Source organism: Elephantulus edwardii, unplaced genomic scaffold, assembly GCF_000299155.1.
Source record: "Elephantulus edwardii isolate Elephantulus edwardi_28Jun2011 unplaced genomic scaffold, EleEdw1.0 scaffold00032, whole genome shotgun sequence".
NCBI lineage: Eukaryota > Metazoa > Chordata > Mammalia > Macroscelidea > Macroscelididae > Elephantulus > Elephantulus edwardii.
In genome coordinates, this window is record NW_006399782.1 from 15,093,738 (window position 1) to 15,107,845 (window position 14,108).

Consider the following 14,108-nt stretch of genomic DNA (forward strand, 5'->3'; position numbering starts at 1 on the left):
TTGTGAAGGGTATTGTTTTTCTTAGCTCCAGCTCTGTATTTTCCTTGTCACTGTAGAAAAATCCAACTGATTTTTGTATGTTGATCTTATATCCTGCTACTTTGCTGAATTGGTCAACTATGTCCAATAGTTTTCTTGCTGAGTCTTTAGGGTTTTCTAAGTATACTATCATGTCATCTGCATAGAGGGATAATTTTACCTCCTCTTTGCCAATTTGCATACCTCTTATGTCTTTCTCTTGTCTTGTTAATATCGCTATACTTCCAATACAATATTGGATAAGAGAGGAGATAATGGGCATCGTTGCCTAGTTCCTGTTCTTAAAAGGAATGCCTTTAACCTGTCTCCATTGAAAACAGTGTTGGCTCTCAGGTTTGCATAAATACTTTTTACTATATTGAAGAAATTCCCCTCTAGTCCTATTTTGTTGAGTGTTATAATCAGGAAAGGGTGTGAAGGACCTATATATTTGTGATCCCTTCTTGTGAGCCTTGGCCTGACAGCTGTGTTCCACCCAAAGTACTTGAATGACAGAAGAAGCAAGTCTGTTCTTTTAGAAAAACGTCATCTAGGTTTGTCCTTTTTTACATAGGGTTTTCGAAGTCCTGTCTTTTCGGAAGTGGATGGCCAATCCTTCTTGCTAGTCTGTCTCAATCTTTAAATATATGTAATAGTATCTGACAGACAAGCATTCCACAGAAAAGAACCAACGAAAGACAATTGTCCAGTTATAACAATGACCAATAGATTGAATGTTACAGCCCATCGATGCTTCCTTACTCCACCACCATCCCTTCCTCCTTTTGCCTACAGCATTCAATACCCATCTCCCATTGACCAGCACCTGATATGATGGCCTAAGTCTCAAGCCATCAGGATTTCTGTGATTCTGAACATATCATGCTGCTGTGAATTTCTTATGATGCAGCCAATATGACTTCAATTTAAAGGACTTAAGTACAACTCTAATGTGCAACTTCCATTCCAGGATTGCCTTCTCATGGGTTAATACCACTTGTTTTCCATTTGAAGCCAGGTGCTGATGACTGTGTGGATCACAACAAGTCGTGGCTGACTCTGAGAAGAATGGGAATCCCAGAACATCTGATTGTGCTAATGCAAAACTTATACTCGGACCAAGAGGCAGTTGTCAGAACAGAGCAAGGAGACACTACATGGTTCAAAATCAAGAAGGGGTTCGTCAGGGATGTATTCTGTCTCCATACCTTTTCAATCTGTATGCAGAACAGATCATCTGAGATGCTGGGCTATATGAAGAGGAATGTGGCATCAGGGTTGGTGGAAGAATCATCAACAACCTGCTTTCTGCAGATGACACAACTGCTTGCTGAAACTGAGGAGGACATGAAACGCTTGCTGCAGAAGATCAAGGACTACAGTCTCCTATATGGACTGAAGCTCAACATCAAGAAAGCAAAGATTCTAACCACTGGGCCAATTGGCAGCATCAGTATGGATGGTGAAGAGATTGAGATAGTTAGCAGTTTTAGTTTGCTTGGATCCATGGTCAACACTCTTGGTAACAGCAGCCAGGAAATCAAGAGACGAATTGCATTGGGAAAGTTGGCTGTGAGGGACCTCTCAAGAGTACTGAAGAGCAACGATGTTAGACTAGAGACTAAGGTGCACCTGATCAGGGCTATAGTCTTCGCAATTACGTGCTATGCATCAGAGTTGGACGGTGACTAGGGTTGATAGAAAGAGAATTGATGCCTTTGAGCTGTGGTGCTGGAGAAGAGTGTTGACTATACCATGGACTGCTAAGAGAACAAACAGGTTTGCCTGGAGAAGGGAAGCCAGAATGTTCCCTGGAGTCAAGGATTCTGAAGCTTCATCTGACATATTTTGGGCATGTTGCAAGGAGGGACTGGTCCTTGGAGAGGGACGTCATGTTTGGCAGAGTGGAGGGGCGGCGAAGGAGAGGAAGACCTTTGATGAGGTGGTGGTGGTGGTGGTTGTTTGGTGCCGGATTACAACTTGAGAAATTGATAGAGGGTTGCAATGTGTCAGAATCCGCAAAACAAATGTGGCATTGGGTTAAATTTTAATGCCTTATGACCATGAACATTTCTTCATGTGTATGCTCTCTCTCAAAAAGCCTCAATATGGTCAGATCGAATTACTCTCCGTTGAGTTTTCAGAGGCTGGACAAGAGGAGATCATACATCTTTCACCCTTCAAGTAAGTAGTGGACTCGAACCTTCTTTCTCTGATTTAGGAACACAACTTTCAACCTGCTAGGCTAACAGAACTTCTGTTTGCTTTCTAAAGTGAGGAGCAGGGTTGTTTTCCCATGTTTCACAGGACATCTTGCACAATTGTACAATACTGTTACCCTCCCTCATATTAAATTGTTCCTAATTGTATTCTAGACTGAGGCTAGGTCTGTCCAAAAACACAGATAGCTCAATGAAGAAGCACACTTTATTAAGGACCTCTACATCCACTGCAGGAACTCCAGTTGTATTAATATTAATGTGTGCCAGAATTTTCCTTCTAAATATCTTAGTTTCTGAGATTATTTATGTTAATATTTTGTAGCAGACAGAGAGACCTTATTTATGGAATAGCTAAAGATGACTGATTTATTAAAATCCTTTTTTAAATTCATTATTTACTATTTATTTTATTTAACAAAATGAGTCATATGGAGCCTGTAACCTCAAGAATAGTAAGGGACATTGAAGTTTTCTCTCTGGTCATCCTTTCTAATTTTTGCTCTGTATATTATCAAGCCATTTTGATCTGACCGTAATTTGTGTCTTGATTTTTTACAATATCTCCTAAGACCTTTGAAGTTTCTGTTATCTGAGTATTATCTTCTCATGAATCACTCAATAGTAATTTTCTGCCAGATTCTGAAATACTACATACTCTGTATTTCCTCCTTATAAAATATTTCTCCAAAATTTAGATCCATTTTAATAACTCATACTCTTTCCATGATAATACAACTTTTCACAAAGGATTGCCATTTTTGCCATTATAGCACTTGGAATGCCTGGATAATATGATGATCAATTCTAGAAAATGATGGTTTCCAAAAGACATTATCTTGCCAATAACATGAAAAGATCTTTCTGAAAAAAACTAAGTTCCACTGAGATACTTTTTCCTTTTTTTTTTTTTTTGAGATACTTTTGTAGTGTGTTTGCTCTGCCTCTACTTCTATTTATCATGCTGTTATTTTTTTTATGCTTACCTATATTCCCAACTATATCACAAACTTCAGGAAATAATTTCTATCATTAAGGTACACTAAAGCATTGAACATACTACAATTGTTAAAAAAAAATCTCAGACAGTTGCATACCAAATGGCATGGAGAGAAAATGGCAGATGTCATCTCACTCCTCCCTCAGGATGAGTCCTGTGTTTTTGTCAGGATCTATAAGTCTATAGTATAGAATTAGGAATTTCAGGAAATGAGAAAATCCATAAATCTTCAGAATTCAAATCCAGCCACCCCTCAAAATGTATCTGATACATTTTTCACAGCCTTTTGAGACATCAAGCACATAGAAAATGCCATTGTCTCTCTACCTCAGCCCATTAATGTTCCAGAAGTGTTAGGATTCTTTGTTCTTGTGTCTTTCACCTTCAAGTAACTTCTGGTAATATTACCATTCTTGGACTTGTTAATGCATCTTTAGTAATTTTCATAGGATTTCATCTCTTGAAATGAATGAAATGGTGACTGTATACAGATTCCTCTTACCCGGAAAACTGTTCTGATCTCTGACCTGCTCTCAGAATGATTCTTCTGCTTTTTTCCAGTAAGCTAGATGCTGATAAACATGCCATTTAACTTATCCATTTTCTGTTGTAGAAGTTAGGCAGTTTTCCACCACTTTTTCCAAACAAATATGATAGAATAATATTTCTGCTGAAGGTGGTTGACTAAATGCATTGTTTACAAGTCTAATCTCTTGTGCCAATTTTTGGCAAAGCCTGGTGAGCACATCTAGGGTGGTATCTGTGTGATGAAATATGTCAATTGATATTCCATCGGTTCCTGGGCCTTCTGATTATGTTATTAAGGAAAAGAAAGAAAACAAATGTTACTGTTATATGCCTCCTCACATCTGTGAAAATGAAAATTACCAAATATAAGAAAATCAAGTGTGGGTAAGACTGAGAAAAACTGGATAGATTGTGCATACTGCACTGAAACAGATGAGGGACTGAATAATTTAAAAGCGATGTATGATAGGGTGTTATGGTTATCACAAGAGTCCACAATTAGGGTTCATAGTGGAATGTACTTGGGGCGGCAGGTGAGGTGCGAGGGGCGGGATTGTGTACCAAGGAGGGAGTCTTTCTTTTACTTTTTAAAGAGAGGAACGAACTGGGGGGACAGGGGGAGAGGGCTGGGTGGGTAGAGAAGTGCAGCAATGAATGAATGGAAATCCAAATTCTCTGTAAATGTTCATGAAAATGATTAAAAAAACCTGTTCAGCCATAATATTTTAAAAAGGCTTTAAAATCCTTTGGTGAATATCTCTGAGAAAAGGAAAATGATGATCACAAATGTTCTAAATACAGAAAGTCTGAAATGCAAAAAAAAAAAAAAAAAGGAATATCAAGTGTGTGAGGCACTGTTATAAGAAAATGAACCATTGTCCACTTATATTCCAGTATTGCTGTTGTGATGTGCCACAGAACCAACTATGACTCATAACAACCCTATGAACAATGCATTGGAATGTCAGTCTATCCAACATCATCCTCAAAATCTCCCACACGCTCGACACCATTGAGAAAGTCAGTGTTTATCTATCTTGATTTCCTCTCTCTGACCATCTACCTGACACAGCATGTCTTTGTACATGGACTGGCCCCTTCTGACAATGTGTCCAAAATATATGAGACAAAATTTCAATAGTTTTGTCTTTAGGGAGCATTCTGGTTGCACTTCCACCAAAACACATTTTTTTTTTTCTCTTGGCCATCCAAGGAATATTCAATACTCTTTGCCAATAACACCAAATCAAAACAATAAACAAACAAAAAAACAAAAACCAAACCAAAACAAAATAATCAATTCTTCTGTTATCCATTTTCAGTGTTCAACTTTAAGAATCATATGCAAAGTAATTAAAAATACTAAGGCTCAGACCAGGTAAAACCCAAACTGTCGTTCTTCCATTACTTTGAAGAGATCCTTGACAGGGGATTTCTTACTGGGACCCAGAATCAACACTCTTGGTACAAGAGGCTCCAAAATCCTGAAGAGCAAAAATGTCAGTTTAAAGAGTAATGAATGTTCTGTTCAACTCATGATCCTTCCAGTCACCTGCTACACATCTGAAAGCTAGACAATGAATAAGAATGACCAAAAAAGAATTTATGCTTTTAAGTTGTGGAGTTAGAGAACAGTACTGAATATCCCTTTGAATTCTGAGAGAACAAACAGGTCTTGGGGGAAGTACAACTAGAATGCACCTTAGAATGAAGTTTAGTCTCATATGTTTTGGAAATGATGTAAGAAGAAATTATTCCTTGGAAAGGGAAATCATGCTTAGGATGGTGAGGGTCAGTGAGAAAGAATAAGACCTTCAATGAGATGTTTTGACACAATTACTGTGGCAATGGGCTCTAGTACATCAGAGATTATGAGAATGGCTCAAGATAGAACTCAATTCATATTTGTTTTCCATTGGGAACTATATCAGTCATTCTCAATTTGATGACACCTAACAGCAACAGCAAACAGATTGTGAAAAATATTTGGCAGTGACAAATCAAATAAGAAACTATTATTTAAAATTTATGGAAAGTTCCAACATCTGATCAACACAGAGCAAAAAAACTCAATTAAAAATGGGTAGACGCATTTCACAAGAGAAGACCCTCAAGTAGCATTTGATATCTTAGCAAATGGTCTTAATTGTTTAAATGAGCAATGTTCAAGAGTATCAGAATTAAAAATAAAGATTTGTGCAGAAATAAATAAGAGAAAAAAATAATTAATAAAAAGAATAAATAAAACTAAAAGCTGTTCTCAAACTAATCAATAAAATGGAAAAAAACACTCACAAATTTAAAACAAACAAACTGACAAATGAAAATCAGAAGTAAATAGGTTACTGACATTACAACAGAACCAATTAAAATGAAAATAACCCAAACAAGAATATAACAGAACACTAAGAAAAATTATAATCCAACACATTTGAAAGTTAAGTTTGAATTCAAAAGCATCCATTTTCCTTTAATCTTTCATACTCGCATTCCAATTTCTACATGTTTCTGAACTGTTTGAAAATACCATGCATTTTAAAGGCTTACCCTTTGTTCTTCAGCGATATAAAAGAGTTCCTTAACAGCAAATCTTTTCCCAACAAAAGTCATCATTTAATATCTTGTCTGTTGCTTCCATATGTGTTGATAGTGAGTCCAAGTAAAGTAAAATCTTTGACTATTTTTTTCCTCTATTGAACATGATATTGCTAATTGATCTAGCCACGAATGCTTTTGCACTCTGGGACTGAATTATACTTCATGTTGTTTTTGTTATATGCCATTGAGTTGCCTGTGACTCAGAGATTCTATACACAATAGCTCTCATCCCTGCCATATACAGGAGATTAAAACAAAAAAAAATAGTTTAAATGAAGAGTAAATAAAAATATTTAGGCTTTGTGCTTACTAGATATGTGAGAAGAAAGAAGGGAAATAACTAACCACTTAAAAGACATGTGCTAACAAGGATTGGCTAACACAGAAGAATTTCATGAAACAACTTATTACCAAGAGGCAATAGTAATGAAAGAGGAAGCTCATGCTGCTCTGAAGGAACTAGCAAATATTAAGGCTCCAGGAATTGATGGCATACCAACTGATACGTTTGAATAAAAAGATGCAGATATGTTAAGGAATCTGGAGGACAGCTACCTAGCCAGTTTAGTGGAAACTATCTGTATTTATTCTCATTTCAAAAAAGGTGACTCAATAGACTGGAAATTCTTAAACAATATCATTAATACAACACAAGAGCAAAATCCTACCGAAGATTATCTACAAATGACTAGAACATTACATCAACAGAGAACTCCCTAAAGTGAAAGCTGGATTTGGAAGAGACTGTGGCACTAGGAACATCATAGCCAATGTCAGATGAATCTTGGTTGAAACCAGAGAGTGCCAGAGGAATATCTATCTATTTTTCATTTACTATGCAAAAGCATTTGATTGTGTGGATTATAACAGTCAACCCATTGTGACTAACTTTGACAAGAATGGTAATCCCAGAACATCTAATTGTGCTCACGGGAAACCTATACTTGAACCAGGAAGCAGCCATTAGAACAAAACAAGAAAACACTGAATGGTTCAAAATCAGGAAATGAGTGCATCAGGAATGCATCCTGTCTCTATACCATTTTAATCTATATGTGGAACAGATAATTTGGAAGGCTGGACTTTATGAGGAGGAATGTAGCATCAGGATTGGAGGAAGACTCATCAAGAACCTGCCCTGTACAGATAACACAATCTCGTCAAAACAGAGAAGGAGCTAAAGCATTTGGTGAAGAAGGTCAATGACAGCATTTTCCAATATGGATTGAAGCTCAACATCAATAACACAAAGATTCTCATGAGTAGGCCAATTGGCAGCACCATAATAAATGGAAAAGAGATTGAGATTAATAATTTCAGTTGGTTTGGTTCTACAATCAATATTCTTAACACCAGCAGTCAGGAAATAAAAAGACAAATTACATTAGGTAAATCTGCTGTAAGGGACCTCTTCAAAGTTCTGAAGAGCAACAATGTCAAAATGGAGATTAAGGTGCACCTACCTGATCCAGGCCATGATCTTAGCAATTACTTCTTATGCATCAGGAAGCTGGACAATGCCTCAGAATGACAGAAAAGGAATTGATGCCTTTGATTTGTGATGCTAGAGAAGAGTATTGAACTGGCTATGGCCTTCCAAGAGAACAAATGGGTCTGTCCTAGAGAAGATGAGATGAAGTTGCTCATTGGAGGCAAGGATTTTGTAGCTCTGTCTCAAATACTTTGAGTGTATTGTCGGGGGGACCAGTCTTTAGAGAAGGGCATTGTGTTTGGAAGATAGTCAAATCAGTACAGAAGACCTTGGATGAGATGGATTAATATAATAGCTGGGATTATGGGGGAGGATGTGTCAGAGAGAGTAAGATTTTCTCAGGATAGGAGAAGGTTCAGAGCTATATTCTATGTAGGGTGGTTATGAGTTGCAGTTGACACAACACATAACAACAAGAAAAAGGGTAAAAGGAAAGGTAATAAACAAAATGAGGGAAATCAGCAGAACATGATCCAGGCAAAGGAAGACCTTGAGGAGAACACAAGAAAAAAGGAAAATTATAACTACAACAGAATCCTAGAAGGAGTGGGAGAAAAATGTCGGACAAAATAAAAAAATAATTCTTAAAAACTAAATTTACTAATCTGACAGTGATTAAATGACATCCTGAGAGAGACTAAGGTCTGAAAATTCCCAATATAACTTTTCAGTCAAATAATAGAGAAGCCTATGTTAACAATAACACCAGAAATGAACTGGATTTTCAGAATAATCAATTCTTCAAAAACAAAGATGAGAAATTAGAAAGAAGACGACAATTTGATTGAAGGAAACAAGGAACCCAAGTATGAAATTTTTATAGTTCTATACATTGGGGATAATGAAGATGATATCCTCAGCAACTGTTGAAAATATGTACAAACTATTGAGTTAGAAATTAATTTGTTAGAGAGAGCTCTGTTGGCCTAGTGGACAGAAAGTTATGCTACCAAGCCCAAGATGGGTGATTTTAATCTGTGGCCTTTAGGCTTCATTTAAATTGGTTTTTGTCAAACATTCTTCTAAGTGGTATAGCACTGGTCTGTCCATTTGCTGTGCAGAGGTAACTCATGGTTGCTGTGATGCAAAACACTGTGACACTCACGTGCCAGATGTGCTAATGGTTATCCATGGTGGACAGTGTTTGGTGGAGCTTTCTGATTAAATTAAACTTGGAAGCAGGCGTGGCATCCACTTTCAAAACGGCTTGCCTCAGAAAACTCTATAAACAGTGCTCAGGTCTTTCATTCATAGGGCCAAGATGAGTCGTTTACAACTTGATTGCACTTAACAAAAACAACAACAACTAAGATACTTTATAAAACAAGATATCTGATTGGCCAACAAATATGATATAAAGGAATATAATTATTCATTAATAATTGGAAAACAGGGAATTGTAATTACAACGTGATACCTATGCATATGTTTCATACATACCAGCAGATACTAAACTATCAAACTGCAAAGCATGCCTGTACAAAGTGTCAGTAAGGATGTAGAATACAAAAATTCTCCTGCATCACTAGAAATTGGCATATTTTGGACATGGATATAATGCTACATGGTAAAGACATAGATTAGAAAGTGGTAAAGTTAAAATGATCCAGATATCCCTAAAACCACTTTACAAATTTGTGTGTTTATATAAAACAGGATAAAAAAATGAAAGAATGAATATTTTAAACATTTATAAAAACTGGAAACAGTCCTTAATAGTAAAGTGGAAAAAAATATATCTGTAAGCTCTACAATAGTATGTTGTTACTTTTACGTGCCATGGAGTTTGCTAAGCCTCGTAGCTACCCTATGAAAAACAGATATGAACCCTAGAGCAGTGTAAATTAACTAAATAGATATTTATATTAGAATACTGGCTAAAACTTTGAAATCATATGGAATAAGCAAGAGTGGCATCCACTTCCTATGTAGCTTGCCTCTGGAAACCCTATGAACCTGGAGAAAGGATGAAAGTTATACAGGTGTCCAGGTCTTTCATTCATAGGGTAGCTGTGAGTCGCCTATGACTCGACGGTACTTAACAACAACAACAATAGCATAGAGAGAGATTAGTTGGCCTGGTGGACAGAAAGTGATACTACCAAGCTAAAGGTGGGTGACTTTAATCCATGGCCCTCAGGCCTGTTTCGAATTGTTTTTGCTGGAACATTCTTCTAGGTCATATAGTCCTGGTCTGTTCACTTGCTATAGAGAGGTAACTTGTGGTTGCTGTAAAGCTGAACACTGTGACAATGACGTGTCAAATGTGATAATGGTTACCGATGGTGTACAGTGTTTGATGGAGCTCCCCAATTAAAACAAGCTTGGAAGCAGGAGTGGCATCCACTTCCAAAATAGCTTGCCTCTGGAAACCCTATGAACCTAAAGAAAGGATGAAAGTTATACAAGTGTTCAGGTCTTTCGTTCATAGAGTCGTTATGAGTCACCTACAACTTGACGGCACTTAACAACAACAGTCTAATTTTATATAACATTTGGAACAACACAAATATTATGCTAAGAAATACATAAAACATAAATACAAAAGTAAACAGAATCAAATAATTGATTATTATTAATGTCAAGATAGTACTTACCCAAAGAAGGAGGGAATAGTGGGAAAAGATACATGGAGGGGTTCTGGAATAGTGTTACTATTCTGTTCCTTGACCAGTGTAATATCCACATGAGGTTTTATGTAACTATGTATTAAACCAGAAATATTTTTCCTATACTTTTTATATTAAAATATTTTACTTTTCATTATGAATTTTGTTGTTAAATTTGGACAGACTAATCTGTCCTGATCAGACCATAACTTGGTTTTAAGGCCTGCTATTACTCTTCTTTGAAGTATTGCAGAGACTAGTGAAAAGTAATTAGGCAGCCAGCACAAGGTATGTTGTTTGAATCTACCAGATACTCTGCAAGAGAAAGGTGAACAGTCTTCTCCGGGGTGACTTACTGCCTTAGAAAACCAGCTAGATGGTCAGCTATGCATCAGTTCCAAATCTGTGGTACACACAACAACAGCATCATAAAAAATAATTGGTTTGGGAATTATTTTTAAGTCTGCTTTGCCCTGACACATGTGTCAGAAGTGAGCTGTCTAAAAACCATTGGTCCTCCTTACATGCACTAACCAATACCTACAATTTAAAGCTAAGACTTCTGGAGTATAATTCTCAAGCTTTAAGAGAAAATAGAATGCTGCTTTGAACTGAAGGTAAAGACTCACGACTTGAGTGTAACTAGTTGTGATGGAGCACTTCACCTACTCAATGGAGACTGCAAATTGTCCCTTCATGTGAACTGACAGCACCTCAGAGCATTGGATTGGTTCAGCAGTGAAGCAGGAAAAGATATGTTGAAGCAAAAATAATCTGATACACAGAAATGCTCTAAATCGTTGTAATGATAGAGAAATGTTATGGCTGGTGCAAAAAGCAAGTCATTACTGGAGGCAAATGACTGAACTAAAGAAATTTGATTTCCCCTGGATTTTAACTTCACGGGTGGTTGCTTACTCAATACATCTCTGAGACTTTTGCCTCCCTGTCAATTTGACTGAAACCAGCCTATGAAATCCAAATGGTTTCAGACCATAAGAAACTAGGCAAACATTTGAAGGCTACATTTTTATTTATAATTTAGAATTCCTTCAAAATTCAGGTTTTTTGTCATATTATAGAATCATAAACATGTCAGTTCTTCATAGATTCAACTGTAAGAATTTGACGTCCAGCTGATAGAGGTCAATTTGAGATAAAGCTTTATTTAGGAACCATCATTAGATGATAATACAGGGAAGGTCATATACCATCATTTTAAAAGTTTCTAGACTTAGCAAAATCCACACTAGGGGGAAGCAAGCTAAAGTTTCTAATCTTAGTTCTAGACAAGCAGAGTCATGATTTTTTTTAACCTAGTGAGTCATTATCAAGTTGATGACACTTAACTAAAACAATTGTAAAAGGATAATTAATTAATGAGACCACAGGTTATCTGCTTTTGTGTGCTTTGGATCAATATTCTAAAAGAGTAATAGGATAACATTAGGCAAGGCAGAAATACGACCCTTGCCCCAACTGTTTCCATAGAAGGAAAAGTCTCAAAAACTAAGGACCATAGAGTTAGTTCCAGTTAATAATTCATTGTTTAGATTCATAGTTCCTCAGGTTTCTGCAGCTGAAAGTGCTCATCATTCTCCAGAGTTGCTATTAGGGATTGAAACCAGTAGAAATGTGCAGGATTTGGGTTAGCAAGCTAATCACCAGAGCTAAGTCACCAGACTAAGCTATCAGAGCTCTGTCTCCACATAAATAAACAAACAAACAAAAAAAAACCTTAAATTCATTGCTGTCGAGTCAGAACCATCTCATTGCTGACCCTCTAGAGGGTTCTCAGAGGTGGTAAATCTTGTGGGAAGTGATTAAGTTAGCATTTCAACTACCTAGGGACTAAGCAGCAAGTACTCTCTCCTTGTAGATGCTCAAAAAACTCAAATGCATTGCCACAGAATCAGAGCCAACTCATAGCTGACCTTCTAGGGGGATTTTAGGGGCTATACTTTGCCTGGAATGATTTTGCCCATCTTTCTCCCTTGGAGCAGCTGGCAAATTTAAATCATCCATCCACCTTTGGGTTGGTAGTACAACTTCTTATCCACCTACCTACAACTTCTATCCAAGCTACCGAAGCTCCCTCCGTACAGAGAAGCAGGCTACAGTTACAGGTTAGAAATGAAAATCTTGGAGAATTTTTCAATTAAACAGTAAAATATGTGAGACTATGAGTTAAACATTTTTTCTTTTAGCACCATTCAAACCAACTTCTCACTTCCTAATACAGAGTTATTATAAATCAGCCACTCGACAATTACTGATTTGATTATAATTAAGAAAATTTGCTTTATGTGGGGTCAATGAGAGAGCAACAACATGGAATATATGTGTGGTTTCTTTTGTTTTCTATCATTGCCACATTAATTGATTCTCCTTATTTCCTAGAAGTTAACACTTCCATTTGAAATCATAGAAATGATACCTTGCCTATATGAGAATTCACTCATTCCAGGAAGGTCGTCATAAGCAAACGTTTGCTCATCTCATTGGCATCATGGCTTTACTAGGTCAGTTCACTGTAAATACTGAATGAGGATTTTGGCGTCTGAATGTAACACATGGTAGTTTTAAGCATAAGGGAAATACTTGGCTAAATTAATCTAGAATCATGACGTGCATCACCACCTCCATTTGCATGTGAAGATGTAAGCTCTGTTAACTTATTTTAAGATGAGCATAAGTGCATATAAGCACATGGCACATCAGAAATATCAGTAGATTGAAAATGAGAAACTTGTTTCAAGTCTAGGACCATTTCTGTCTTTGTAATTTGACAGAACTGTTCACACTGTCACTCCTTTGGGTTTTAATTCACTTATAAATAAATGAGATATTAGGATGATATCTAAGCCTTCTTTAATTACTGAGCGTGGTATGAGAGTCAAATTTCCCTACAGTTCAAGTCTCATCTTATTTTCACTAAACTATTATTACTCTTTCTTTCAGCTTTGGAACAGTGTTTGGTTACCCAATAAGCAAGGGATGCACAAACTTCCTTTTGTTGACTTATTCATCTGTAGTGAATAATTGCACATTTTCTTCCCTCCAAATCTACATTTAGGAACCACTGGCTTGTCTTGCCTTACCAACTCTACAACTCCTCATTACAGAATTAATTCAACTTTGATTTACAGTCCTAGGCAAATACTTAGTAACTTGAAAGCAAAGCAAGACTGAGATTACTCCCGTTCACTTACTAACATGTAGTGAAGAGATTTACATGTATTTCACTGTAGTTACCATGCTTATTGGGTAATCAGACCTTGTTTGGGGAGGTAGAAGGAAGCAGAGGCCATCTTTGTTGTTGTTGTTGAGGAGGTGGTACACATGCATGGTTCCGCTGCCATCAGGGTTTGCAGCTGTGGGTTTCCACATCCCTTATTTACATAGCTTGGTGTGGCAGCCCTGGCAGAACCAGTGGTGGAACCAGTAACTGTCGCAGTTTCTGGACCTCTGAGTTATAGCCAGGGGCTGGTGACTTGGGAAACAAAAGTACAGTGATGACACACAACAGCTCCCACACTTCTACACAGTTCTTAGCCCTGGATTCCTTTTTCTTCTGAAAATATCTTGGATAATTTCTGCTTCCTGCATTGAGCCCTCACTGGTACTCTATTTGTATTCTGAAG